Consider the following 27,628-nt stretch of genomic DNA (forward strand, 5'->3'; position numbering starts at 1 on the left):
GAAATCAACGAGGATTGATAGGTATTCGAAGACAATCCTAAATCAAATCAAAGTTTCAAACCAAAGCAGAATCTTAATTTATTTGACAAAAAATTAACCTCCCCGTCGGGGAATCGAACCCCGGTCTCCCGCGTGACAGGCGGGGATACTGACCAGTATACTAACGAGGAACCCGACTGTGATTTGACATAATAAGAACCATATGTATTTATAAAACACTAATTTTGAAAACGGACATTTTCCTTGTGCTGAATAAGAATAGTTTGTCCCACCTTAACAACTAAATGTTCTGAATAACTTAAATTCGATCTATGGTGTTGAATTGCGTTCAAAAAACGAAAACAAAACTAACAAACCAATGTTCTCCAAATGGGTTAGTTGACTTACAATTGAAAAACAAGATTATCAAGAGTTTTGAAACGGATTTTAAATAAAGACACGATTGTGTGATATTCAATCGAAAAGAAAACGTAATTCAATATGTGGCAGCCTGATGGCTCGTTGGTCTAGGGGAATGATTCTCGCTTAGGGTGCGAGAGGTCCTGGATTCCAATCCCGGACGAGCCCTAATCTTTTAAATAAATCAACAAGGTATTACTTCGGGGATTATTTGCGAGTTTTGTTAATTGTTTTGCTTAAAAAATTCGAATCAATTCAGTATAGACTTTAGAAGTATATTGACTTTCAATCACTTGATTGTCTCATGATCAACCGTCTTATGTGCGGTAGTGGACGAAACAGCAACACTGATAAGACTTTTCTAACATTTTATCGACTTGAATCGAAAAAAAAAATGACATGACTGTAACACTTATTGAAAATGATAACCTCATTAACTAATGTTGGCAGCTGGCTCGTTGGTCTAGGGGTATGATTCTCGCTTTGGGTGCGAGAGGTCCCGGGTTCAAATCCCGGACGAGCCCTAATCTTTTAAATAAATCAACAAGGTATTACTTCGGGGATTATTTGCGAGTTTTGTTAATTGTTTTGCTTAAAAAAATTCGAATCAATTCAGCATAGACTTTAGAAGTATATTGACTTTCAATCACTTGATTGTCTCATGATTAACCGTCTTATGTGCGGTAGTGGACAAAACAGCAACACTGATAAGACTTTTCTAACATTTTATCGACTTGGATCGAAAAAAAAATGACATGACTGTAACACTTATTGAAAATCAGAACCTCATTAACTAGTGTTTGCAGCTGGCTCGTTACACTTATTGAAAATCAGAACGTCATAAACTATTTTGGCAGCTGGCTCGTTGTTTGAGGGGTATGATTCTCGCTTTGGGTGCGAGAGGTCCCGGATTCAAATCCCGGACGAGCCCTCTTTTTTGACAATAAAACAAGGTGGTACTTTAATCAATTGTATTTTTATTTGTCTGTTTTTTTTTTACCGTAACCGGGGTTCATATGAAGAATACTATAGAAAATAACGAGGATTGATAGGTATTCGTAGTCAATACTAAATCAAATCAAAGTTTCAAACCAAAGCAGAATATTAATTTAATTGACAAAAAAATAACCTCCCCGCCGGGGAATCGAACCCCGGTCTCCCGCGTGACAGGCGTGGATACTGACCACTATACTAACGAGGAACCCGACTGTGATTTGACATAATAAGAACCATATGTATTTATAAAACACTAATTTTGAAAACGGACATTTTCCTTGTGCTGAATAAGAATAGTTTGTCCCACCTTAACAACTAAATGTTCTGAATAACTTAAATTCGATCTATGGTGTTGAATAGCGTTAAAAACGAAAACAAACCTAACAAACCAATGTTCTCAAGATGGGTTAATTGACTTCCAATTGAAAAACAAGATTATCAAGAATTTTGAAACGGATTTTAAATAAAGACACGATTGTGTGATATTTAATCAAAAAGAAAACTTAATTCAATATGTGGCAGCCTGATGGCTCGTTGGTCTAGGGGAATGATTCTCGCTTAGGGTGCGAGAGGTCCCGGATTCCAATCCCGGACGAGCCCTAATCTTTTAAATAAATCAACAAGGTATTACTTCGGGGATTATTTGCGAGTTTTGTTAATTGTTTTGCTTAAAAAAATTCGAATCAATTCAGCATAGACTTTAGAAGTATATTGACTTTCAATCACTTAATTGTCTCATGATTAACCGTCTTATGTGCGGTAGTGGATGAAACAGCAACACTGATAAGACTTTTCTAACATTTTACCGACTTGGATCGAAAAAAAAATGACATGACTGTAACACTTATTGAAAATTGTAACCTCATTATCTAATGTTGGCAGCTGGCTCGTTGGTCTAGGGGTATGATTCTCGCTTAGTGTGCCAGAGGTGCCGGGTTCAAATCCCAGACGAGCCCTAAGCTTTTAAATAAATCAACAAGGTATTACTTCGGGGATTATTTGCGAGTTTTGTTAATTGTTTTGCTTAAAAAATTTCGAAACAATTCAGCATAGACTTTAGAAGTATATTGACATTCAATCACTTGATTGTCTCACGATTAACCGTCTTATGTGCGGTAGTGGATGAAACAGCAACACTGATTAGACTTTTCTAATATTTTATCGACTTGGATGAAAAAAAAATGACATGAGTGTAACACTTATTGAAAATGATAACCTCATTAACTAATGTTGGCAGCTGGCTCGTTGGTCTAGGGGTATGATTCTCGCTTTGGGTGCGAGAGGTCCGGGGTTCAAATCCCGGACGAGCCCTAATCTTTTAAATAAATCAACAAGGTATTACTTCGGGGATTATTTGCGAGTTTTGTTAATTGTTTTGCTTAAAAAATTTCGAATCAATTCAGCATAGACTTTAGAAGTATATTGACATTCAATCACTTGATTAACTCATGATTAACCGTCTTATGTGCGGTAGTGGATGAAACAGCAACACTGATAAGACTTTTCTAATATTTTATCGACTTGGATGGAAAAAAAATGACATGAGTGTAACACTTATTGAAAATCAGAACTTCATTAACTATTTTGACAGCTGGCTCGTTGGTCTAGGGGTATGATTCTCGCTTTGGGTGCGAGAGGTCCCGGGTTCAAATCCCGGACGAGCCCCAATCTATTAAATAAATCAACAAGGTATTACTTCGGGGATTATTTGCGAGTTTTGTCAATTGTTTTGCTTAAAAAATTTCGAATCAATTCAGCATAGACTTTAGAAGTATATTGACTTTCAATCACTTGATTGTCTCATGATTAACCGTCTTATATGCGGTAGTGGATGAAACAGCAACACTGATAAGACTTTTCTAACATTTTATCGACTTGAATCGAAAAAAAATGACATGACTGTAACACTTATTGAAAATGATAACCTCATTAACTAATGTTGGCAGCTGGCTCGTTGGTCTAGGGGTATGATTCTCGCTTTGGGTGCGAGAGGTCCCGGGTTCAAATCCCGGACGAGCCCTACTCTTTTAAATAAATCAACAAGTTATTAATTAGGGTATTATTTGCGAGTTTTGTTAATTGTTTTGCTTAAAAAATTTCGAATCAATTCAGCATAGACTTTAGAAGTATATTGACATTCAATCACTTGATTAACTCATGATTAACCGTCTTATGTGCGGTAGTGGATGAAACAGCAACACTGATAAGACTTTTCTAATATTTTATCGACTTGGATGGAAAAAAAATGACATGAGTGTAACACTTATTGAAAATCAGAACTTCATTAACTATTTTGACAGCTGGCTCGTTGGTCTAGGGGTATGATTCTCGCTTTGGGTGCGAGAGGTCCCGGGTTCAAATCCCGGACGAGCCCCAATCTTTTAAATAAATCAACAAGGTATTACTTCGGGGATTATTTGCGAGTTTTGTCAATTGTTTTGCTTAAAAAATTTCGAATCAATTCAGCATAGACTTTAGAAGTATATTGACTTTCAATCACTTGATTGTCTCATGATTAACCGTCTTATGTGCGGTAGTGGATGAAACAGCAACACTGATAAGACTTTTCTAACATTTTATCGACTTGGATCGAAAAAAAAATGACATGACTGTAACACTTATTGAAAATTGTAACCTCATTATCTAATGTTGGCAGCTGGCTCGTTGGTCTAGGGGTATGATTCTCGCTTAGTGTGCCAGAGGTACCGGGTTCAAATCCCAGACGAGCCCTAAGCTTTTAAATAAATCAACAAGGTATTACTTCGGGGATTATTTGCGAGTTTTGTTAATTGTTTTGCTTAAAAAATTTCGAAACAATTCAGCATAGACTTTAGAAGTATATTGACATTCAATCACTTGATTGTCTCACGATTAACCGTCTTATGTGCGGTAGTGGATGAAACAGCAACACTGATTAGACTTTTCTAACATTTTATCGACTTGGATGGAAAAAAAATGACATGAGTGTAACACTTATTGAAAATGATAACCTCATTAACTAATGTTGGCAGCTGGCTCGTTGGTCTAGGGGTATGATTCTCGCTTTGGGTGCGAGAGGTCCCGGGTTCAAATCCCGGACGAGCCCTAATCTTTTAAATAAATCAACAAGGTATTACTTCGGTGATTATTTGCGAGTTTTGTTAATTGTTTTGCTTAAAAAATTTCGAATCAATTCAGCATAGACTTTAGAAGTATATTGACATTCAATCACTTGATTAACTCATGATTAACCGTCTTATGTGCGGTAGTGGATGAAACAGCAACACTGATAAGACTTTTTTAATATTTTATCGACTTGGATGGAAAAAAAATGACATGAGTGTAACACTTATTGAAAATCAGAACTTCATTAACTATTTCGACAGCTGGCTCGTTGGTCTAGGGGTATGATTCTCGCTTTGGGTGCGAGAGGTCCCGGGTTCAAATCCCGGACGAGCCCCAATCTTTTAAATAAATCAACAAGGTATTACTTCGGGGATTATTTGCGAGTTTTGTCAATTGTTTTGCTTAAAAAATTTCGAATCAATTCAGCATAGACTTTAGAAGTATATTGACTTTCAATCACTTGATTGTCTCATGATTAACCGTCTTATGTGCGGTAGTGGATGAAACAGCAACACTGATAAGACTTTTCTAACATTTTATCGACTTGAATCGAAAAAAAAATGACATGACTGTAACACTTATTGAAAATGATAACCTCATTAACTAATGTTGGCAGCTGGCTCGTTGGTCTAGGGGTATGATTCTCGCTTTGGGTGCGAGAGGTCCCGGGTTCAAATCCCGGACGAGCCCTACTCTTTTAAATAAATCAACAAGTTATTAATTAGGGTATTATTTGCGAGTTTTGTTAATTGTTTTGCTTAAAAAATTTCGAATCAATTCAGCATAGACTTTAGAAGTATATTGACATTCAATCACTTGATTAACTCATGATTAACCGTCTTATGTGCGGTAGTGGATGAAACAGCAACACTGATAAGACTTTTCTAATATTTTATCGACTTGGATGGAAAAAAAATGACATGAGTGTAACACTTATTAAAAATCAGAACTTCATTAACTATTTTGACAGCTGGCTCGTTGGTCTAGGGGTATGATTCTCGCTTTGGGTGCGAGAGGTCCCGGGTTCAAATCCCGGACGAGCCCCAATCTTTTAAAAAAATCAACAAGGTATTACTTCGGGGATTATTTGCGAGTTTTGTCAATTGTTTTGCTTAAAAAATTTCGAATCAATTCAGCATAGACTTTAGAAGTATATTGACTTTCAATCACTTGATTGTCTCATGATTAACCGTCTTATGTGCGGTAGTGGATGAAACAGCAACACTGATAAGACTTTTCTAACATTTTATCGACTTGAATCGAAAAAAAAATGACATGACTGTAACACTTATTGAAAATGATAACCTCATTAACTAATGTTGGCAGCTGGCTCGTTGGTCTAGGGGTATGATTCTCGCTTTGGGTGCGAGAGGTCCCGGGTTCAAATCCCGGACGAGCCCTACTCTTTTAAATAAATCAACAAGTTATTAATTAGGGTATTATTTGCGAGTTTTGTTAATTGTTTTGCTTAAAAAATTTCGAATCAATTCAGCATAGACTTTAGAAGATTATTGAAATTCAATCACTTGATTAACTCATGATTAACCGTCTTATGTGTGGTAGTGGATGAAACAGCAACACTGTTAAGACTTTTCTAACATTTTATCGACTTGGATAGAAAAAAAAATGACATGAGTGTAACACTTATTGAAAATCAGAACTTCGTTAACCATTTTGGCAGCTGGCTCGTTGTTTGAGGGGTATGATTCTCGCTTTGGGTGCGAGAGGTCCCGGATTCAAATCCCGGACGAGCCCTCGTTTTTGACAATAAAACAAGTTGGTACTTTAGTCAATTGTATTTTCATTTGTCTGTTTTTTTTTACCGTAACAGGGGTTCATATGAAGAATACTAAAGAAAATAACGAGGATTGATAGGTATTCGCAGTCAATACTAAATCAAATCAAAGTTTCAAACCAAAGCAGAATATTAATTTAATTGACAAAAAAATAACCTCCCCGCCGGGGAATCGAACCCCGGTCTCCCGCGTGACAGGCGTGGATACTGACCACTATACTAACGAGGAACCCGACTGTGATTTGACATAATAAGAACCATATGTATTTATAAAACACTAATTTTGAAAACGGACATTTTCCTTGTGCTGAATAAGAATAGTTTGTCCCACCTTAACAACTAAATGTTCTGAATAACTTAAATTCGATCTATGGTGTTGAATAGCGCTAAAAACGAAAACAAACCTAACAAACCAATGTTCTCAAGATGGGTTAATTGACTTCCAATTGAAAAACAAGATTATCAAGAATTTTGAAACGGATTTTAAATAAAGACACGATTGTGTGATATTTAATCAAAAAGAAAACTTAATTCAATATGTGGCAGCCTGATGGCTCGTTGGTCTAGGGGAATGATTCTCGCTTAGGGTGCGAGAGGTCCCGGATTCCAATCCCGGACGAGCCCTAATCTTTTAAATAAATCAACAAGGTATTACTTCGGGGATTATTTGCGAGTTTTGTTAATTGTTTTGCTTAAAAAAATTCGAATCAATTCAGCATAGACTTTAGAAGTATATTGACTTTCAATCATTTAATTGTCTCATGATTAACCGTCTTATGTGCGGTAGTGAATGAAACAGCAACACTGATAAGACTTTTCTAACATTTTATCGACTTGGATCGAAAAAAAAATGACATGACTGTAACACTTATTGAAAATTGTAACCTCATTATCTAATGTTGGCAGCTGGCTCGTTGGTCTAGGGGTATGATTCTCGCTTAGTGTGCCAGAGGTACCGGGTTCAAATCCCAGACGAGCCCTAAGCTTTTAAATAAATCAACAAGGTATTACTTCGGGGATTATTTGCGAGTTTTGTTAATTGTTTTGCTTAAAAAAATTCGAATCAATTGAGCATAGACTTTAGAAGTATATTGACTTTCAATCACTTGATTGTCTCATGATTAATCGTCTTATGTGCGGTAGTGGATGAAACAGCAACACTGATAAGACTTTTCTAACATTTTATCGACTTGGATCGAAAAAAAAATGACATGACTGTAACACTTATTGAAAATTGTAACCTCATTATCTAATGTTGGCAGCTGGCTCGTTGGTCTAGGGGTATGATTCTCGCTTAGTGTGCCAGAGGTAAAGGGTTCAAATCCCAGACGAGCCCTAAGCTTTTAAATAAATCAACAAGGTATTACTTCGGGGATTATTTGCGAGTTTTGTTAATTGTTTTGCTTAAAAAAATTCGAATCAATTCAGCATAGACTTTAGAAGTATATTGACTTTCAATCACTTGATTGTCTCATGATTAACCGTCTTATGTGCGGTAGTGGATGAAACAGCAACACTGATAAGACTTTTCTAACATTTTATCGACTTGGATCGAAAAAAAAATGACATGACTGTAACACTTATTGAAAATTGTAACCTCATTAACTAATGTTGCCAGCTGGCTCGTTGGTCTAGGGGTATGATTCTCGCTTTGGGTGCGAGTGGTCCCGGGTTCAAATCCCGGACGAGCCCTAATCTTTTAAATAAATCAACAAGGTATTAATTAGGGGATTATTTGCGAGTTTTGTTAATTGTTTTGCTTGAAAAATTTCGAATCAATTCAGCATAGACTTTAGAAGTATATTGACATTCAATCACTTGATTGTCTCATGATTAACCGTCTTATGTGCGGTAGTGGATGAAACAGCAACACTGATAAGACTTTTCTAACATTTTATCGACTTGAATCGAAAAAAAAATGACATGACTGTAACACTTATTGAAAATGATAACCTCATTAACTAATGTTGGCAGCTGGCTCGTTGGTCTAGGGGTATGATTCTCGCTTTGGGTGCGAGAGGTCCCGGGTTCAAATCCCGGACGAGCCCTACTCTTTTAAATAAATCAACAAGTTATTAATTAGGGTATTATTTGCGAGTTTTGTTAATTGTTTTGCTTAAAAAATTTCGAATCAATTCAGCATAGACTTTAGAAGATTATTGAAATTCAATCACTTGATTAACTCATGATTAACCGTCTTATGTGTGGTAGTGGATGAAACAGCAACACTGTTAAGACTTTTCTAACATTTTATCGACTTGGATAGAAAAAAAAATGACATGAGTGTAACACTTATTGAAAATCAGAACTTCGTTAACCATTTTGGCAGCTGGCTCGTTGTTTGAGGGGTATGATTCTCGCTTTGGGTGCGAGAGGTCCCGGATTCAAATCCCGGACGAGCCCTCGTTTTTGACAATAAAACAAGTTGGTACTTTAGTCAATTGTATTTTCATTTGTCTGTTTTTTTTTACCGTAACAGGGGTTCATATGAAGAATACTAAAGAAAATAACGAGGATTGATAGGTATTCGCAGTCAATACTAAATCAAATCAAAGTTTCAAACCAAAGCAGAATATTAATTTAATTGACAAAAAAATAACCTCCCCGCCGGGGAATCGAACCCCGGTCTCCCGCGTGACAGGCGTGGATACTGACCACTATACTAACGAGGAACCCGACTGTGATTTGACATAATAAGAACCATATGTATTTATAAAACACTAATTTTGAAAACGGACATTTTCCTTGTGCTGAATAAGAATAGTTTGTCCCACCTTAACAACTAAATGTTCTGAATAACTTAAATTCGATCTATGGTGTTGAATAGCGCTAAAAACGAAAACAAACCTAACAAACCAATGTTCTCAAGATGGGTTAATTGACTTCCAATTGAAAAACAAGATTATCAAGAATTTTGAAACGGATTTTAAATAAAGACACGATTGTGTGATATTTAATCAAAAAGAAAACTTAATTCAATATGTGGCAGCCTGATGGCTCGTTGGTCTAGGGGAATGATTCTCGCTTAGGGTGCGAGAGGTCCCGGATTCCAATCCCGGACGAGCCCTAATCTTTTAAATAAATCAACAAGGTATTACTTCGGGGATTATTTGCGAGTTTTGTTAATTGTTTTGCTTAAAAAAATTCGAATCAATTCAGCATAGACTTTAGAAGTATATTGACTTTCAATCATTTAATTGTCTCATGATTAACCGTCTTATGTGCGGTAGTGAATGAAACAGCAACACTGATAAGACTTTTCTAACATTTTATCGACTTGGATCGAAAAAAAAATGACATGACTGTAACACTTATTGAAAATTGTAACCTCATTATCTAATGTTGGCAGCTGGCTCGTTGGTCTAGGGGTATGATTCTCGCTTAGTGTGCCAGAGGTACCGGGTTCAAATCCCAGACGAGCCCTAAGCTTTTAAATAAATCAACAAGGTATTACTTCGGGGATTATTTGCGAGTTTTGTTAATTGTTTTGCTTAAAAAAATTCGAATCAATTGAGCATAGACTTTAGAAGTATATTGACTTTCAATCACTTGATTGTCTCATGATTAATCGTCTTATGTGCGGTAGTGGATGAAACAGCAACACTGATAAGACTTTTCTAACATTTTATCGACTTGGATCGAAAAAAAAATGACATGACTGTAACACTTATTGAAAATTGTAACCTCATTATCTAATGTTGGCAGCTGGCTCGTTGGTCTAGGGGTATGATTCTCGCTTAGTGTGCCAGAGGTAAAGGGTTCAAATCCCAGACGAGCCCTAAGCTTTTAAATAAATCAACAAGGTATTACTTCGGGGATTATTTGCGAGTTTTGTTAATTGTTTTGCTTAAAAAAATTCGAATCAATTCAGCATAGACTTTAGAAGTATATTGACTTTCAATCACTTGATTGTCTCATGATTAACCGTCTTATGTGCGGTAGTGGATGAAACAGCAACACTGATAAGACTTTTCTAACATTTTATCGACTTGGATCGAAAAAAAAATGACATGACTGTAACACTTATTGAAAATTGTAACCTCATTAACTAATGTTGCCAGCTGGCTCGTTGGTCTAGGGGTATGATTCTCGCTTTGGGTGCGAGTGGTCCCGGGTTCAAATCCCGGACGAGCCCTAATCTTTTAAATAAATCAACAAGGTATTAATTAGGGGATTATTTGCGAGTTTTGTTAATTGTTTTGCTTGAAAAATTTCGAATCAATTCAGCATAGACTTTAGAAGTATATTGACATTCAATCACTTGATTAACTCATGATTAACCGTCTTATGTGCGGTAGTGGATGAAACAGCAACACTGATAAGACTTTTCTAACATTTTATCGACTTGGATAGAAAAAAAAATGTCATGGGTGTAACACTAATTGAAAATCAGAACTTCATTAACTATTTTGACAGCTGGCTCGTTGGTCTAGGGGTATGATTCTCGCTTTGGGTGCCAGCGGTCCCGCATTCAAATCCCGGACGAGCCCTCGTTTTTGACAATAAAAGCAAGGTGGTACTTTAGTCAATTGTATTTTCATTTGTCTGTTTTTTTTTACTGTAACAGGGGTTCATATGAAGATTACTAAATAAATTAACGAGGATTGATAGGTATTCGTAGTCAATCCTAAATCAAATCAAAGTTTCAAACCAAAGCAGAATATTAATTTATTTGACAAAAAAATAACCTCCCCGTCGGGGAATCGAACCCCGGTCTCCCGCGTGACAGGCGGGGATACTAACCCCTATACTAACGAGGAACCCGACTGTGATTTGACATAATAAGAACCATATGTATTTATAAAACACTAATTTTGTAAACGGACATTTTCCTTGTGCTGAATAAGAATAGTTTGTCCCACCTTAACAACTAAATGTTCTGAATAACTTAAATTCGATCTATGGTGTTGAATAGCGTTCAAAAAACGAAAACAAACCTAACAAACCAATTGTTCTCAATTGAAAAACAAGATTATCAAGAGTTTTGAAACGGATATTAAATAAAGACACGATTGTGTGATATTTAATCGAAAAGAAAACTTAATTCAATATGTGGCAGCCTGATGGCTCGTTGGTCTAGGGGAATGATTCTCGCTTAGGGTGCGAGAGGTCCCGGATTCCAATCCCGGACGAGCCCTAATCTTTTAAATAAATCAACAAGGTATTACTTCGGGGATTATTTGCGAGTTTTGTTAATTGTTTTGCTTAAAAAAATTCGAATCAATTCAGCATAGACTTTAGAAGTATATTGACTTTCAATCACCTGATTGTCTCTTGATTAACCGTCTTATGTGCGGTAGTGGATGAAACAGCAACACTGATAAGATTTTTCTAACATTTTATCGACTTGGATCGAAAAAAAAATGACATGACTGTAACACTTATTGAAAATTGTAACCTCATTAAATAATGTTGCCAGCTGGCTCGTTGGTCTAGGGGTATGATTCTCGCTTTGGGTGCGAGAGGTCCCGGGTTCAAATCCCGGACGAGCCCTAATCTTTTAAATAAATCAACAAGGTATTAATTCGGGGATTATTTGCGAGTTTTGTTAATTGTTTTGCTTAAAAAATTTCGAATCAATTCAGCATAGACTTTAGAAGTATATTGACATTCAATCACTTGATTAACTCATGATTAACCGTCTTATGTGCGGTAGTGGATTAAACAGCAACACTGATAAGACTTTTCTAACATTTTATCGACTTGGATAGAAAAAAAATGACATGGGTGTAACACTAATTGAAAATCAGAACTTCATTAACTATTTTGACAGCTGGCTTGTTGGTCTAGGGGTATGATTCTCGCTTTGGGTGCCAGAGGTCCCGGATTCAAATCCCGGACGAGCCCTCGTTTTTGACAATAAAAGCAAGGTGGTACTTTAGTCAATTGTATTTTCATTTGTCTGTTTTTTTTTACTGTAACAGGGGTTCATATGAAGAATACTAAAGAAATTAACGAGGATTGATAGGTATTCGTAGTCAATCCTAAATCAAATCAAAGTTTCAAACCAAAGCAGAATCTTAATTTATTTGACAAAAAAATAACCTCCCCGTCGGGGAATCGAACCCCGGTCTCCCGCGTGACAGGCGGGAATACTGACCACTATACTAACGAGGAACCCGACTGTGATTTGACATAATAAGAACCATATGTATTTATAAAACACTAATTTTGAAAACGGACATTTTCCTTGTGCTGAATAAGAATAGTTTGTCCCACCTTAACAACTAAATGTTCTGAATAACTTAAATTCGATCTATGGTGTAGAATAGCGTTCAAAAAACGAAAACAAACCTAACAAACCAATTGTTCTCAATTGAAAAACAAGATTATCAAGAGTTTTGAAACGGATATTAAATAAAGACACGATTGTGTGATATTTAATCGAAAAGAAAACTTAATTCAATATGTGGCAGCCTGATGGCTCGTTGGTCTAGGGGAATGATTCTCGCTTAGGGTGCGAGAGGTCCCGGATTCCAATCCCGGACGAGCCCTAATCTTTTAAATAAATCAACAAGGTATTACTTCGGGGATTATTTGCGAGTTTTGTTAATTGTTTTGCTTAAAAAAATTCGAATCAATTCAGCATAGACTTTAGAAGTATATTGACTTTCAATCACTTGATTGTCTCATGATTAACCGTCTTATGTGCGGTAGTGGATGAAACAGCAACACTGATAAGACTTTTCTAACATTTTATCGACTTGGATCAAAAAAAATGACATGACTGTAACACTTATTGAAAATTGTAACCTCATTAAATAATGTTGCCAGCTGGCTCGTTGGTCTAGGGGTATGATTCTCGCTTTGGGTGCGAGAGGTCCCGAGTTCAAATCCCGGACGAGCCCTAATCTTTTAAATAAATCAACAAGGTATTACTTCGGGGATTATTTGCGAGTTTTGTTAATTGTTTTGCTTAAAAAATTCGAATCAATTCAGCATAGACTTTAGAAGTATATTGACATTCAATCACTTGATTAACTCATGATTAACCGTCTTATGTGCGGTAGTGGATGAAACAGCAACACTGATAAGACTTTTCTAACATTTTATCGACTTGGATGGAAAAAATGACATGACTGTAACACTTATTGAAAATCAGAACCTCATTGACTAGTGTTTGCAGCTGGCTCGTTATACTTATTGAAAATCAGAACTTCATAAACTATTTTGGCAGCTGGCTCGTTGGTCTAGGGGTATGATTCTCGCTTTGGGTGCGAGAGGTCCCGGATTCGAATCCCGCACGAGCCCTCGTTTTTGACAATAAAAGCAAGGTAGTACTTTAGTCAATTGTATTTTCATTTGTCTGTTGTTTTTTTTACTGTAACAAGGGTTCATATGTAGAATACTAAAGAAAATAACGAGGATTGATAGGTATTCGTACTCATTACTAAATCAAATCAAAGTTTCAAACCTAAGCAGAATATTAATTTACTTTGACAAAAAAATAACCTCCCCGCCGGGGAATCGAACCCCGGTCTCCAGCGTGTCAGGCGGGGATACTGACCACTATACTAACGAGGAACCCGACTGTGATTTGACATAATAAGAACCATATGTATTTATAACACACTAATTTTGAAAACAAACATTTTCCTTGTGCTGAATAAGAATAATTTGTCCCAGCTTAACAACTAAATTTTCTGAATAACTTAAATTAGATCTATCGTGTTTAATAGCGTTAAAAACGAAAACAAACCTAACAAACCAATGTTCTCAAAATGGGTTAATTGACTTGCAATTGAAAAACAAGATTATCAAGAGATTTGAAACGTATTTTAAATAAAGACAGGATTGTAATATTTAATCGAAAAGAAAACTTAATTCAATATGTTACAGCGTAATGGCTCGTTGGTCTAGGGGTATGATTCTCGCTTAGGGTGCAAGATGTCCCGGGTTCCAATCCCGGACGAGCCCTAATCTTTTAACTAAATCACAAGGTATTACTTCGGGGATTATTTGCGAGTTTTGTTAATTGTTTTGCTTAAAAAAATTCGAATCAATTCAGCATAGACTTTAGAAGTATATTGACTTTCAATCACTTGATTGTCTTATGATTAACCGTCTTATGTGCGGTAGTGGATGAAACAGCAACACTGATAAGACTTTTCTAACATTTTATCGACTTGGATCGAAAAAAAAATGACATGACTGTAACACTTATTGAAAATTGTAACCTCATTAACTAATGTTGCCAGCTGGCTCGTTGGTCTAGGGGTATGATTCTCGCTTTGGGTGCGAGAGGTCCCGGGTTCAAATCCCGGACGAGCCCTAATCTTTTAAATAAAACAACAAGGTATTAATTCGGGGATTATTTGCGAGTTTTGTTAATTGTTTTGCTTAAAAAATTTCGAATCAATTCAGCATAGACTTTAGAAGTATATTGACATTCAATCACTTGATTAACTCATGATTAACCGTCTTATGTGCGGTAGTGGATGAAACAGCAACACTGATAAGACTTTTCTAACATTTTATCGACTTGGATAGAAAAAAAATGACATGAGTGTAACACTAATTGAAAATCAGAACTTCATTAACTATTTTGACAGCTGGCTCGTTGGTCTAGGGGTATGATTCTCGCTTAGGGTGCGAGAGGTACCGGGTTCAAATCCCAGACGAGCCCTAATCTTTTAAATAAATCAACAACGTATTAATTCGGGGTTTATTTGGGGTTTTGTTAATTGTTTTGCTTAAAAAATTTCGAATCAATTCAGCAGATACTTTAGAAGTATATTGACATTCAATCACTTGATTGTCTCATGATTAACCGTCTTATGTGCGGTAGTGGATGAAACAGCACCACTGATAAGACTTTTCTAACATTTTATCGACTTGGATGGAAAAAAAATGACATGAGTGTAACACTTATTGAAAATCAGAACTTCATAAACTATTTTGACAGCTGGCTCGTTAGTCAAGGGGTATGATTCTCGCTTTGGGTGCGAGAGGTCCCGGGTTCAAATCCTGGACGAGCCCTCGTTTTTGACAATAAAAGCAAGGTGGTACTTTAGTCAATTGTATTTTCATTTGTCTGTTTTTTTTTACTGTAACAGGGGTTCATATGAAGAATACTAAAGAAATTAACGAGGATTGATAGGTATTCGTAGTCAATCCTAAATCGAATCAAAGTTTCAAACCAAAGCAGAATATTAATTTACTTGACAAAAAAATAACCTCCCCGTCGGGGAATCGAATCCCGGTCTCCCGCGTGACAGTCGGTGATACTGACCACTATACTAACGAGGAACCCGACTGTGATTTGACATAATAAGAACCATATGTATTTACAACACACTAATTTTGAAAACGAACATTTTCCTTGTGCTGAATAAGAATGTTTTGTCCCACCTTAACAACTAAATGTTCTGAATAACATAAATTAGATCTATCGTGTTGAATAGCGTTAAAAACGAAAACAAACCTAACAAACCAATGTTCTCAAAATGGGTTAATTGACTTCCAATTGAAAAACAAGATTATCAAGAATTTTGAAACGGATTTTAAATAAAGACACGATTGTGTAATATTTAATCAAAAAAGAAAACTTTATTCAATATGCCGCAGCCTGATGGCTGGTTGGTCTAGGGCAGTGATTCCCAAACTTTGTTTCTCGCGTACCATTTTGAGCTTTTGTACAGTGATCATGTACCATTAATTTAGGCCTACATCCGACTAGAATATCTTAAACTATAACTATTTTGGCATATAGATAAGAAAATGAGCATGTAGCTGTATTAAAGTTCAACAAATGTCATTTCAGGAAGACATAAAATCCAAAAATTAAACAAAACACAGCAAATAGTTTTAATGCGATTCATGTAGTTGTTTTTTCTCCACCAGCTGCTAACAATTAGAGTTTTATTACTTAACAAGATAAGTGTTACGTCATAAACATGCGGAACCTCAAATTAAAGGTAACTAAAACGCAACATCGCAAATTGCCCAATCTGAAAGTTTTAAAAGTTGAAAGTTGTCGGAAATTGATATAGATGCTTCAAAAAGTTTTCGCAAAATTTATACGTTGTCGCGTACCACCTAAAAGACTCTCGCGTACCACCGGTGGTACGCGTACCACAGTTTGGGAACCACTGCCCTAGACCAACGAGCCAGCTGACAAAACAGTTTATGAAGTTCTGATTTTCAATCAGTATAACGAGCCAGCTGCAAACACTAGTTAATGAGGTTCTGATTTTCAATAAGTGCTACAGTCATTTAATTTTTTTTCGATCCAAGTCGATAAAAGGTTAGAAAAGTCTTATCAGTGTTGCTGTTTCCTCCACTACCGCACATAAGACGGTTAATCATGAGACAATCAAGTGATTGAATGTCAATATACTTCTAAAGTCTATGCTGAATTGATTTAAAATTTTTTAAGCAAAACAATTAACAAAACTCGCAAATAATCCCCGAAGTAATACCTTGTTGATTTATTTAAAAGATTAGGGCTCGTCTGGGATTGGAACCCGGGACCTCTCGCACCCTAAGCGAGAATCATTCCCCTAGACTCTAGGGGTATGATTCTCGCTTTGGGTGCGAGAGGTCCCGGGTACAAATCCCGGACGAGCCCTCGTGTTTGACAATAAAAGCAAGGTGGTACTTTAGTCAATTGTATTTTCATTTGTCTGTTTTTTTTTTACTGTAACAAGGGTTCATATGTAGAATACTAAAGAATATAACGAGGATTGATAGGTATTCGTAGTCAATACTAAATCAAATCAAAGTTTTAAACCAAAGCCGAATATTAATTTACTTGACAAAAAAATAACCTCCCCGTCGGGGAATCGAACCCCGGTCTCCCGCGTGACAGGCGGCGATACTGACCACTATACTAACGAGGAACCCGACTGTGATTTGACATAATAAGAACCATATGTATTTATAAAACACTAATTTTGAAAACGGGCATTTTCCTTGTGCTGAATAAGAATAGTTTGTCCCACCTTAACAACTAAATGTTCTGAATAACTTAAATTAGATCTATCGTGTTCAATAGCGTTAAAAACGAAAACAAAACCTAACAAACCAATGTTCTCAAAATGGGTTAGTTGACTTCCAATTGAAAAACAAGATTATCAAGAGTTTTGAAACGGATATTAAATAAAGACACGATTGTGTGATATTTAATCGAAAAGAAAACTTAATTCAATATGTGGCAGCCTGATGGCTCGTTGGTCTAGGGGTATGATTCTCGCTTTGGGTGCGAGAGGTCCCGAGTTCAAATCCCGGACGAGCCCTAATCTTTTAAATAAATCAACAAGGTATTACTTCGGGGATTATTTGCGAGTTTTGTTAATTGTTTTGCTTAAAAAATTTCGAATCAATTCAGCATAGACTTTAGAAGTATATTGACATTCAATCACTTGATTAACTCATGATTAACCGTCTTATGTGCGGTATTGGATGAAACAGCAACACTGATAAGACTTTTCTAACATTTTATCGACTTGGATAGAAAAAAAATGACATGGGTGTAACACTAATTGAAAATCAGAACTTCATTAACTATTTTGACAGCTGGCTCGTTGGTCTAGGGGTATGATTCTCGCTTTGGGTGCCAGCGGTCCCGGATTCAAATCCCGGACGAGCCCTCGTTTTTGACAATAAAAGCAAGGTGGTACTTTAGTCAATTGTATTTTCATTTGTCTGTTTTTTTTTACTGTAACAGGGGTTCATATGAAGATTACTAAAGAAATTAACGAGGATTGATAGGTATTCGTAGTCAATACTAAATCAAATTAAAGTTTCAAACCAAAGCAGAATATTAATTTATTTGACAAAAAATTAACCTCCCCATCGGGGAATCGAACCCCGGTCTCCCGCGTGACAGGCGGGGATACTGACCACTATACTAACGAGGAACCCGACTGTGATTTGACATAATAAGAACCATATGTATTTATAAAACACTAATTTTGCAAACGGACATTTTCCTTGTGCTGAATAAGAATAGTTTGTCCCACCTTAACAACTAAATGTTCTGAATAACTTAAATTCGATCTATGGTGTTGAATAGCGTTCAAAAAACGAAAACAAACCTAACAAACCAATTGTTCTCAATTGAAAAACAAGATTATCAAGAGTTTTGAAACGGATATTAAATAAAGACACGATTGTGTGATATTTAATCGAAAAGAAAACTTAATTCAATATGTGGCAGCCTGATGGCTCGTTGGTCTAGGGGAATGATTCTCGCTTAGGGTGCGAGAGGTCCCGGATTCCAATCCCGGACGAGCCCTAATCTTTTAAATAAATCAACAAGGTATTACTTCGGGGATTATTTGCGAGTTTTGTTAATTGTTTTGCTTAAAAAAATTCGAATCAATTCAGCATAGACTTTAGAAGTATATTGACTTTCAATCACCTGATTGTCTCTTGATTAACCGTCTTATGTGCGGTAGTGGATGAAACAGCAACACTGATAAGACTTTTCTAACATTTTATCGACTTGGATCGAAAAAAAAATGACATGACTGTAACACTTATTGAAAATTGTAACCTCATTAAATAATGTTCCCAGCTGGCTCGTTGGTCTAGGGGAATGATTCTCGCTTAGGGTGCGAGAGGTCCCGGGTTCAAATCCCGGACGAGCCCTAATCTTTTAAATAAATCAACAAGGTATTACTTCGGGGATTATTTGCGAGTTTTGTTAATTGTTTTGCTTAAAAAAATTCGAATCAATTCAGCATAGACTTTAGAAGTATATTGACTTTCAATCACTTGATTGTCTCATGATTAACCGTCTTATGTGCGGTAGTGGATGAAACAGCAACACTGATAAGACTTTCTAACATTTTATCGACTTGGATCGAAAAAAAAAATGACATGACTGTAACACTTATTGAAAATTGGAACCTCATTAACTAATGTTGCCAGCTGGCTCGTTGGTCTAGGGGTATGATTCTCGCTTTGGGTGCGAGAGGTCCCGAGTTCAAATCCCGGACGAGCCCTAATCTTTTAAATAAATCAACAAGGTATTACTTCGGGGATTATTTGCGAGTTTTGTTAATTGTTTTGCTTAAAAAATTTCGAATCAATTCAGCATAGACTTTAGAAGTATATTGACCATCAATCACTTGATTGTCTCATGATTAACCGTCTTATGTGCGGTAGTGGAGGAAACAGCAACACTGATAAGACTTTTCTAACATTTTATCGACTTGGCTGGAAAAAAATGACATGACTGTAACACTTATTGAAAATCAGAACCTCCTTGACTAGTGTTTGCAGCTGGCTCGTTATACTTATTGAAAATCAGAACTTCATAAACTATTTTGGCAGCTGGCTCTTTGGTCTAGGGGTATTATTCTCGCTTTGGGTGCGAGAGGTCCCGGATTCGAATCCCGCACGAGCCCTCGTTTTTGACAATAAAAGCAAGGTAGTACTTTAGTCAATTGTATTTTCATTTGTCTGTTGTTTTTTTTACTGTAACAAGGGTTCATATGTAGAATACTAAAGAAAATAACGAGGATTGATAGGTATTCGTAGTCAATCCTAAATCAAATCAAAGTTTCAAACCAAAGCAGAATATTAATTTACTTGACAAAAAAATAACCTCCCCGCCGGGGAATCGAACCCCGGTCTCCCGCGTGACAGGCGGGGATACTGACCACTATACTAACGAGGAACCCGACTGTGATTTGACATAATAAGAACCATATGTATTTATAAAACACTAATTTTGAAAACGGACATTTTCCTTGTACTGAATAAGAATAGTTTGTCCCACCTTAACAACTAAATGTTCTGAATAACTTAAATTCGATCTATGGTGTTGAATTGCGTTCAAAAAACGAAAACAAACCTAACAAACCAATGTTCTCAAAATGGGTTAGTTGACTTACAATTGAAAAACAAGATTATCAAGAGTTTTGAAACGGATTTTAAATAAAGACACGATTGTGTGATATTCAATCGAAAAGAAAACGTAATTCAATATGTGGCAGCCTGATGGCTCGTTGGTCTACTCAAGGGGAATGATTCTCGCTTAGGGTGCGAGAGGCCCCGGGTTAAAATCCCGGGCGAGCCCTAATCTTTTAAATAAATCAACAAGGTATTACTTCGGGGATTATTTGCGAGTTTTGTTAATTGTTTTGCTTAAAAAAATTCGAATCAATTCAGCATAGACTTTAGAAGTATATTGACTTTCAATCACTTGATTGTCTCATGATTAACAGTCTTATGTGCGGTAGTGGACGAAACAGCAACACTGATAAGACTTTTCTAACATTTTATCGACTTGGATCGAAAAAAAAATGACATGACTGTAACACTTATTGAAAATGATAACCTCATTAACTAATGTTGGCAGCTGGCTCGTTGGTCTAGGGGTATGACTCTCGCTTTGGGTGCGAGAGGTCCCGGGTTCAAATCCCGGACGAGCCCTAATCTTTTAAATAAATCAACAAGGTATTAATTCGGGGATTATTTGAGAATTTTGTTAATTGTTTTGCTCAAAAAATTTCGAATCAATTCAGCATAGACTTTAGAAGTATATTGACATTCAATCACTTGATTAACTCATGATTAACCGTCTTATGTGCGGTAGTGGATGAAACAGCAACACTGATAAGACTTTTCTAACATTTTATCGACTTGGATCGAATAAAAAATGACATGACTGTAACACTTATTGAAAATCAGAACCTCATTAACTAGTGTTTGCAGCTGGCTCGTTACACTTATTGAAAATCAGAACGTCATAAACTATTTTGGCAGCTGGCTCGTTCGTCTAGGGGTATGATTCTCGCTTTGGGTGCGAGAGGTCCCGGATTCAAATCCCGGACGAGCCCTCGTTTTTGACAATAAAACAAGGTGGTACTTTAGTCAATTGTATTTTCATTTGTCTGTTTTTTTTTACCGTAACAGGGGTTCATATGAAGAATACTAAAGAAAATAACGAGGATTGATAGGTATTCGTAGTCAAAACTAAATCAAATCAAAGTTTCAAACCAAAGCAGAATATTAATTTACATGACAAATAAATAACCTCCCCGTCGGGGAATTGAACCCCGGTCTCCCGCGTGACAGGCGGGGATACTGACCACTATACTAACGAGGAACCCGACTGTGATTTGACATAATAAGAACCATATGTATTTATAACACACTAATTTTGAAAACGGACATTTTCCTTGTGCTGAATAAGAATAGTTTGTCCCACCTTAACAACTAAATGTTCTGAATAACTTAAATTCGATCTATGGTGTTGAATAGCGTTAAAAACGAAAACAAACCTAACAATCCAATGTTCTCAAGATGGGTTAATTGACTTCCAATTGAAAAACAAGATTATCAAGAATTTTGAAACGGATTTTAAATAAAGACAAGATTGTGTGATATTTAATCAAAAAGAAAACTTAATTCAATATGTGGCAGCCTGATGGCTCGTTGGTCTAGGGGAATGATTCTCGCTTAGGGTGCGAGAGGTCCCGGATTCCAATCCCGGACGAGCCCTAATCTTTTAAATAAATCAACAAGGTATTACTTCGGGGATTATTTGCGAGTTTTGTTAATTGTTTTGCTTAAAAAAATTCGAATCAATTCAGCATAGACTTTAGAAGTATATTGACTTTCAATCACTTAATTGTCTCATGATTAACCGTCTTATGTGCGGTAGTGGATGAAACAGCAACACTGATAAGACTTTTCTAACATTTTATCGACTTGGATCGAAAAAAAAATGACATGACTGTAACACTTATTGAAAATTGTAACCTCATTAACTGATGTTGGAAGCTGGCTCGTTGGTCTAGGGGTATGATTCTCGCTTAGTGTGCCAGAGGTACCGGGTTCAAATCCCAGACGAGCCCTAATCTTTTAAATAAATCAACAAGGTATTACTTCGGGGATTATTTGCGAGTTTTGTTAATTGTTTTGCTTAAAAAATTTCGAATCAATTCAGCATAGACTTTAGAAGTATATTGACATTCAATCACTTGATTGTCTCACGATTAACCGTCTTATGTGCGGTAGTGGATGAAACAGCAACAATGATTAGACTTTTCTAACATTTTATCGACTTGGATGGAAAAAAAATGACATGAGTGTAACACTTATTGAAAATGATAACCTCATTAACTAATGTTGGCAGCTGGCTCGTTGGTCTAGGGGTATGATTCTCGCTTAGTGTGCCAGAGGTACCGGGTTCAAATCCCAGATGAGCCCTAACCTTTTAAATAAATCAACAAGGTATTACTTCGGGGATTATTTGCGAGTTTTGTTAATTGTTTTGCTTAAAAAATTTCGAATCAATTCAGCATAGACTTTAGAAGTGTATTGACATTCAATCACTTGATTGTCTCACGATTAACCGTCTTATGTGCGGTAGTGGATGAAACAGCAACACTGATTAGACTTTTCTAACATTTTATCGACTTGGATGGAAAAAAAATGACATGAGTGTAACACTTATTGAAAATGATAACCTCATTAACTAATGTTGGCAGCTGGCTCGTTGGTCTAGGGGTATGATTCTCGCTTTGGGTGCGAGAGGTCCCGGGTTCAAATCCCGGACGAACCCTAATCTTTTAAATAAATCAGCAAGGTATTAATTCGGGGATTATTTGCGAGTTTTGTTAAATGTTTTGCTTAAAAAATTTCGAATCAATTCAGCATAGACTTTAGAAGTATATTGACATTCAATCACTTGATTAACTCATGATTAACCGTCTTATGTGCGGTAGTGGATGAAACAGCAACACTGATAAGACTTTTCTAACATTTTATCGACTTGGATGGAAAACAAATGACATGAGTGTAACACTTATTGAAAATCAGAACTTCATTAACTATTTTGACAGCTGGCTCGTTGGTCTAGGTGTATGATTCTCGCTTTGGGTTCCAGCGGTCCCGGATTCAAATCCCGGACGAGCCCTCGTTTTTGACAATAAAAGCAAGGTGGTACTTTAGTCAATTGTATTTTCATTTGTCTGTTTTTTTTTACTGTAACAGGGGTTCATATGAAGGGAATACTAAAGAAATTAACGAGGATTGATAGGTATTCGTAGTCAATCCTAAATCAAATCAAAGTTTCAAACCAAAGCAGAATATTAATTTATTTGACAAAAAAATAACCTCCCCGTCGGGGAATCGAACCCCGGTCTCCCGCGTGACAGGCGGGGATACTGACCACTATACTAACGAGGAACCCGACTGTGATTTGACATAATAAGAACCATATGTATTTATAAACCACTAATTTTAAAAACGGACATTTTCCTTGTGCTGAATAAGAATAGTTTGTCCCACCTTAACAACTAAATGTTCTGAATAACTTAAATTCGATCTATGGTGTTGAATAGCGTTCAAAAAACGAAAACAAACCTAACAAACCAATTGTTCTCAATTGAAAACAAGATTATCAAGAGTTTTGAAACGGATATTAAATAAAGACACGATTGTGTGATATTTAATCGAAAAGAAAACTTAATTTAATGTGTGGCAGCCTGATGGCTCGTTGGTCTAGGGGAATGATTCTCGCTTAGGGTGCGAGAGGTCCCGGATTCCAATCCCGGACGAGCCCTAATCTTTTAAATAAATCAACAAGGTATTACTTCGGGGATTATTTGCGAGTTTTGTTAATTGTTTTGCTTAAAAAAATTCGAATCAATTCAGCATAGACTTTAGAAGTATATTGACTTTCAATCACTTGATTGTCTCATGATTAACCGTCTTATGTGCGGTAGTGGATGAAACAGCAACACTGATAAGACTTTTCTAACATTTTATCGACTTGGATCGAAAAAAAAATGACATGAGTGTAACACTTATTGAAAATCAGAACTTCATTAACTATTTTGACAGCTGGCTCGTTGGTCTAAGGGTATGATTCTCGCTTTGGGTGCCAGCGGTCCCGGATTCAAATCCCGGACGAGCCCTCGTTTTTGACAATAAAAGCAAGGTGGTACTTTAGTCAATTGTATTTTCATTTGTCTGTTTTTTTTTGCTGTAACAGGGGTTCATATGAAGGGAATACTAAAGAAATTAACGAGGATTTTTAGGTATTCGCAGTCAATCCTAAATCAAATCAAAGTTTCAAACCAAAGCAGAATATTAATTTATTTGACAAAAAAATAACCTCCCCGTCGGGGAATCGAACCCCGGTCTCCCGCGTGACAGGCGGGGATACTGACCACTATACTAACGAGGAACCCGACTGTGATTTGACATAATAAGAACCATATGTATTTATAAACCACTAATTTTAAAAACGGACATTTTCCTTGTGCTAAATAAGAATAGTTTGTCCCACCTTAACAACTAAATGTTCTGAATAACTTAAATTCGATCTATGGTGTTGAATAGCGTTCAAAAAACGAAAACAAACCTAACAAACCAATTGTTCTCAATTGAAAAACAAGATTATCAAGAGTTTTGAAACGGATATTAAATAAAGACACGATTGTGTGATATTTAATCGAAAAGAAAACTTAATTCAATGTGTGGCAGCCTGATGGCTCGTTGGTCTAGGGCAGTGATTCCCAAACTTTTTTTCTCGCGTACCATTTTGTGCTTACGTACAGTGTTCATGTACCACCTAACTTACATCCGACTAGAATATCTCAAACTACAACTATTTTGGTATATAGATAAGAAAATGAGCATGTAGCTGTATTAAAGTTCATCAAATGTCATTCCAAGAAGACATAAACGCCATAAATTAAACAAAACACAGCAAATAGTTTTAATGCGATGGATGTAGTTGTTTTTTCTCCACCAGCTGCTAACAATTAACGTTTTATTATCTTGAACAAGATAAGTGTTACGTCATAACCATGTGAAACCTCAAATTGAAGGTAACTAAAACGAAACATTGCAAATTACCCAATCTGAAAGTTTTAAAAGTTGAATGTTTTCGGAAATTTATATAGATGCTTTAAAAAGTTTTCGCAAGATTTATACGTAGTCGCGTACCACCTGAAAGACTCTCGCGTACCACCGGTGGTACGCGAGAGTCTTTCAGGTGGTACGCGACTACGTATAAATCTTGTGAAAACTTTTTAAAGTATCTATATAAATTTCCGAAAACTTTCAACTTTTAAAACTTTCAGATTGGGTAATTTGCAATGTTTCGTTTTAGTTACCTTCAATTTGAGGTTTCACATGGTTATGACGTAACACTTATCTTGTTCAAGATAATAAAACGTTAATTGTTAGCAGCTGGTGGAGAAAAAAACAAAGTTTAATTTATGGCGTTTATGTCTTCTTGGAATGACATTTGATGAACTTTAATACAGCTACATGCTCATTTTCTTATCTATATACCAAAATAGTTGTAGTTTGAGATATTCTAGTCGGATGTAAGTTAGGTGGTACATGAACACTGTACGTAAGCACAAAATGGTACGCGAGAAAAAAAGTTTGGGAATCACTGGTCTAGGGGAATGATTTTAGCTTAGGGTGCGAGAGGTCCCGGATTCCAATCCCGGACGATCTCTAATCTTTTAAATAAATCAACAAGGTATTACTTCGGGGATTATTTGCGAGTTTTGTTACTTGTTTTGCTTAAAAAAATTTGAATCAATTCAGCATAGACTTTAGAAGTATATTGACTTTCAATCACTTGATTGTCTCATGATTAACCGTCTTATGTGCGGTAGTGGATGAAACAGCAACACTGATAAGACTTTTCTAACATTTTATCGACTTGGATCGAAAAAAAAATGACATGACTGTAACACTTATTGCAAATGATAACCTCATTAACAAATGTTGGCGAGCCCTAATCTTTTAAATAAATCAACAATGTATTAATTCCCACCTTAACAACTAAATGTTCTGAATAACTTAAATTAGATCTATCGTGTTGAATAGCGTTAAAAACGAAAACAAACCTAACAAACCAATGTTCTCAAAATGGGTTAATTGACTTCCAATTGAAAAACAAGATTATCAAGAATTTTGAAACGGATTTTAAACAAAGACACGATTGTGTAATATTTAATCAAAAAGAAAACTTTATTCAATATGTGGCAGCCTGATGGCTCGTTGGTCTAGGGCAGTAGTTCTTAACCTTTTTTTCCCCAGCGCCCCTTTTAATAGATTTACATAGTCTGGCGCCCACCATGATACAAGGGCTGTAGCCTACTAAAGATGATGCGTGATACAGTGAAGCTATATCGGATTCTGCATTGTAGCGCTGTGCAATTAGAAAATTAAAACTTAACTTGTGAGAATATGGTAAATTTACTTAAAGAAACACATTCACATTTATTATTACTTTAAGGAAATAGGGGCAGTATTTCACTCAGTTCTCATTTACAACATGCATGTGCCCCAAACCAAAAAACTCAAAATAACAACCGTAGGCTAATAATAAGATATATATATAAAAATGCACTTTGAAAAAGGAGGAAAAATGTATTAAATACATTGTATTTAATGACTACCTTGGACCTGGTGACAATTTGCTAACTTAATTATATCAGGTTCAATATTTGATAAACAGAGCCTCAGATCACCCCTTTTACATATTTGCAGTCTATTTCTCTGCTTAGTTAAGAGTTGCAAGACTGAACTGAATCCCTTCTCTACCAGGTATGATGAAGGAAATGCTAACAGCAATAACTTGATTTTTTTCCAAAGATGAGGATATTTAACGTGTTCCTTTGGCCAGAAATCTTCATAGCCAATCTGCTGAAACAACACTTCAAGTCATTTTGCAAGTCTATAAGTTCTTCAACTAGATTTGGATCAGAATTGTTTGCATCAGCCTGAAATGGATTTATAACCCACTCTGGTATTTTTAATTCTTTGAGATCTTTAAATCTAATCACCAAATCTACTTTCAATGCTTGAAGATGAGAGGAATAGCAGTCTAGATCAGTGTCTGACAAACATGAATCATCGGTTTGGTTTTCCTGTAAGGCTTTTATGCTTGGAAACTGATTTAAGTCTAGCCTTAGTAAACAATTTTTGTAGAAATCTAGTTTGCTAATAAATGCCATTATTATTTCCTTTGCTTTGATGAGACACATTTTGGTTCCTTGCAATTTAATGTTGACCACATTTAATTTGTTGAAAATATCAGACAAATAAGCAACGTCTGCTCTTCTGCTTTCCAAATGAACTCACTTTCTGATCCAATAATTTAAACCTAAAGAAATCAATAACAGAATTATAGAGATCATAAAAGCGTTGAAGACATTTTCCTTTTGAAAGCCACCGGACTTGTGTATGTAGCAAGAGCCGTTCAACTTCTTCTTCATTTTCATGACAAAGTTGGCGAAATGTGCGGTCATTCAATGAATGGGCTTTGATCTTATTCACCGCACTGATAACAGCTTGCAGGGTACTATGTAATCTGTCGCTGAGATGCTTTGCAGCTAAATG

The 27,628-nt window shown here is 36.1% G+C and overlaps 30 non-coding genes across 30 annotated transcripts; 24 read left to right on the top strand and 6 right to left on the bottom strand.

The window, feature by feature from the left end:
- Positions 1-851: 851 nt before the first annotated feature.
- Positions 852-923, top strand: Trnap-ugg (transfer RNA proline (anticodon UGG)). The gene has a single exon. It is a non-coding gene; the product is annotated as a tRNA-Pro (tRNA).
- A 1,711-nt stretch (positions 924-2,634) lies between these two features.
- Positions 2,635-2,706, top strand: Trnap-ugg (transfer RNA proline (anticodon UGG)). The gene has a single exon. It is a non-coding gene; the product is annotated as a tRNA-Pro (tRNA).
- A 282-nt stretch (positions 2,707-2,988) lies between these two features.
- Positions 2,989-3,060, top strand: Trnap-ugg (transfer RNA proline (anticodon UGG)). Its single transcript has one exon. It is a non-coding gene; the product is annotated as a tRNA-Pro (tRNA).
- A 283-nt stretch (positions 3,061-3,343) lies between these two features.
- Positions 3,344-3,415, top strand: Trnap-ugg (transfer RNA proline (anticodon UGG)). Its single transcript has one exon. It is a non-coding gene; the product is annotated as a tRNA-Pro (tRNA).
- A 282-nt stretch (positions 3,416-3,697) lies between these two features.
- Trnap-ugg (transfer RNA proline (anticodon UGG)) lies at positions 3,698-3,769 on the top strand. Its single transcript has one exon. It is a non-coding gene; the product is annotated as a tRNA-Pro (tRNA).
- A 639-nt stretch (positions 3,770-4,408) lies between these two features.
- Positions 4,409-4,480, top strand: Trnap-ugg (transfer RNA proline (anticodon UGG)). The gene has a single exon. It is a non-coding gene; the product is annotated as a tRNA-Pro (tRNA).
- A 282-nt stretch (positions 4,481-4,762) lies between these two features.
- On the top strand, positions 4,763-4,834 carry Trnap-ugg (transfer RNA proline (anticodon UGG)). Its single transcript has one exon. It is a non-coding gene; the product is annotated as a tRNA-Pro (tRNA).
- Positions 4,835-5,118: 284 nt separating this feature from the next.
- Positions 5,119-5,190, top strand: Trnap-ugg (transfer RNA proline (anticodon UGG)). The gene has a single exon. It is a non-coding gene; the product is annotated as a tRNA-Pro (tRNA).
- A 282-nt stretch (positions 5,191-5,472) lies between these two features.
- Trnap-ugg (transfer RNA proline (anticodon UGG)) lies at positions 5,473-5,544 on the top strand. The gene has a single exon. It is a non-coding gene; the product is annotated as a tRNA-Pro (tRNA).
- Positions 5,545-5,828: 284 nt separating this feature from the next.
- Trnap-ugg (transfer RNA proline (anticodon UGG)) lies at positions 5,829-5,900 on the top strand. The gene has a single exon. It is a non-coding gene; the product is annotated as a tRNA-Pro (tRNA).
- Positions 5,901-7,915: 2,015 nt separating this feature from the next.
- Positions 7,916-7,987, top strand: Trnap-ugg (transfer RNA proline (anticodon UGG)). The gene has a single exon. It is a non-coding gene; the product is annotated as a tRNA-Pro (tRNA).
- A 284-nt stretch (positions 7,988-8,271) lies between these two features.
- Trnap-ugg (transfer RNA proline (anticodon UGG)) lies at positions 8,272-8,343 on the top strand. Its single transcript has one exon. It is a non-coding gene; the product is annotated as a tRNA-Pro (tRNA).
- A 2,015-nt stretch (positions 8,344-10,358) lies between these two features.
- Trnap-ugg (transfer RNA proline (anticodon UGG)) lies at positions 10,359-10,430 on the top strand. Its single transcript has one exon. It is a non-coding gene; the product is annotated as a tRNA-Pro (tRNA).
- Positions 10,431-10,983: 553 nt separating this feature from the next.
- On the bottom strand, positions 10,984-11,055 carry Trnad-guc (transfer RNA aspartic acid (anticodon GUC)). Its single transcript has one exon. It is a non-coding gene; the product is annotated as a tRNA-Asp (tRNA).
- A 661-nt stretch (positions 11,056-11,716) lies between these two features.
- Trnap-ugg (transfer RNA proline (anticodon UGG)) lies at positions 11,717-11,788 on the top strand. Its single transcript has one exon. It is a non-coding gene; the product is annotated as a tRNA-Pro (tRNA).
- Positions 11,789-12,340: 552 nt separating this feature from the next.
- On the bottom strand, positions 12,341-12,412 carry Trnad-guc (transfer RNA aspartic acid (anticodon GUC)). The gene has a single exon. It is a non-coding gene; the product is annotated as a tRNA-Asp (tRNA).
- A 659-nt stretch (positions 12,413-13,071) lies between these two features.
- Positions 13,072-13,143, top strand: Trnap-ugg (transfer RNA proline (anticodon UGG)). The gene has a single exon. It is a non-coding gene; the product is annotated as a tRNA-Pro (tRNA).
- A 331-nt stretch (positions 13,144-13,474) lies between these two features.
- Trnap-ugg (transfer RNA proline (anticodon UGG)) lies at positions 13,475-13,546 on the top strand. The gene has a single exon. It is a non-coding gene; the product is annotated as a tRNA-Pro (tRNA).
- Positions 13,547-14,495: 949 nt separating this feature from the next.
- Positions 14,496-14,567, top strand: Trnap-ugg (transfer RNA proline (anticodon UGG)). Its single transcript has one exon. It is a non-coding gene; the product is annotated as a tRNA-Pro (tRNA).
- Positions 14,568-14,849: 282 nt separating this feature from the next.
- Positions 14,850-14,921, top strand: Trnap-agg (transfer RNA proline (anticodon AGG)). The gene has a single exon. It is a non-coding gene; the product is annotated as a tRNA-Pro (tRNA).
- A 281-nt stretch (positions 14,922-15,202) lies between these two features.
- On the top strand, positions 15,203-15,274 carry Trnap-ugg (transfer RNA proline (anticodon UGG)). Its single transcript has one exon. It is a non-coding gene; the product is annotated as a tRNA-Pro (tRNA).
- A 2,186-nt stretch (positions 15,275-17,460) lies between these two features.
- Positions 17,461-17,532, top strand: Trnap-ugg (transfer RNA proline (anticodon UGG)). Its single transcript has one exon. It is a non-coding gene; the product is annotated as a tRNA-Pro (tRNA).
- Positions 17,533-18,084: 552 nt separating this feature from the next.
- On the bottom strand, positions 18,085-18,156 carry Trnad-guc (transfer RNA aspartic acid (anticodon GUC)). The gene has a single exon. It is a non-coding gene; the product is annotated as a tRNA-Asp (tRNA).
- Positions 18,157-18,817: 661 nt separating this feature from the next.
- Positions 18,818-18,889, top strand: Trnap-agg (transfer RNA proline (anticodon AGG)). Its single transcript has one exon. It is a non-coding gene; the product is annotated as a tRNA-Pro (tRNA).
- A 284-nt stretch (positions 18,890-19,173) lies between these two features.
- On the top strand, positions 19,174-19,245 carry Trnap-ugg (transfer RNA proline (anticodon UGG)). Its single transcript has one exon. It is a non-coding gene; the product is annotated as a tRNA-Pro (tRNA).
- Positions 19,246-20,608: 1,363 nt separating this feature from the next.
- Positions 20,609-20,680, top strand: Trnap-ugg (transfer RNA proline (anticodon UGG)). Its single transcript has one exon. It is a non-coding gene; the product is annotated as a tRNA-Pro (tRNA).
- Positions 20,681-21,284: 604 nt separating this feature from the next.
- Positions 21,285-21,356, bottom strand: Trnad-guc (transfer RNA aspartic acid (anticodon GUC)). Its single transcript has one exon. It is a non-coding gene; the product is annotated as a tRNA-Asp (tRNA).
- A 1,389-nt stretch (positions 21,357-22,745) lies between these two features.
- Trnap-ugg (transfer RNA proline (anticodon UGG)) lies at positions 22,746-22,817 on the top strand. The gene has a single exon. It is a non-coding gene; the product is annotated as a tRNA-Pro (tRNA).
- A 554-nt stretch (positions 22,818-23,371) lies between these two features.
- Positions 23,372-23,443, bottom strand: Trnad-guc (transfer RNA aspartic acid (anticodon GUC)). Its single transcript has one exon. It is a non-coding gene; the product is annotated as a tRNA-Asp (tRNA).
- A 931-nt stretch (positions 23,444-24,374) lies between these two features.
- On the bottom strand, positions 24,375-24,446 carry Trnad-guc (transfer RNA aspartic acid (anticodon GUC)). Its single transcript has one exon. It is a non-coding gene; the product is annotated as a tRNA-Asp (tRNA).
- Between the last annotated feature and the right edge of the window lie 3,182 nt (positions 24,447-27,628).

The sequence above is a fragment of the Ascidiella aspersa genome, chromosome 1, assembly GCF_963924565.1.
Source record: "Ascidiella aspersa chromosome 1, kaAscAspe10.2, whole genome shotgun sequence".
Lineage (NCBI taxonomy): Eukaryota > Metazoa > Chordata > Ascidiacea > Phlebobranchia > Ascidiidae > Ascidiella > Ascidiella aspersa.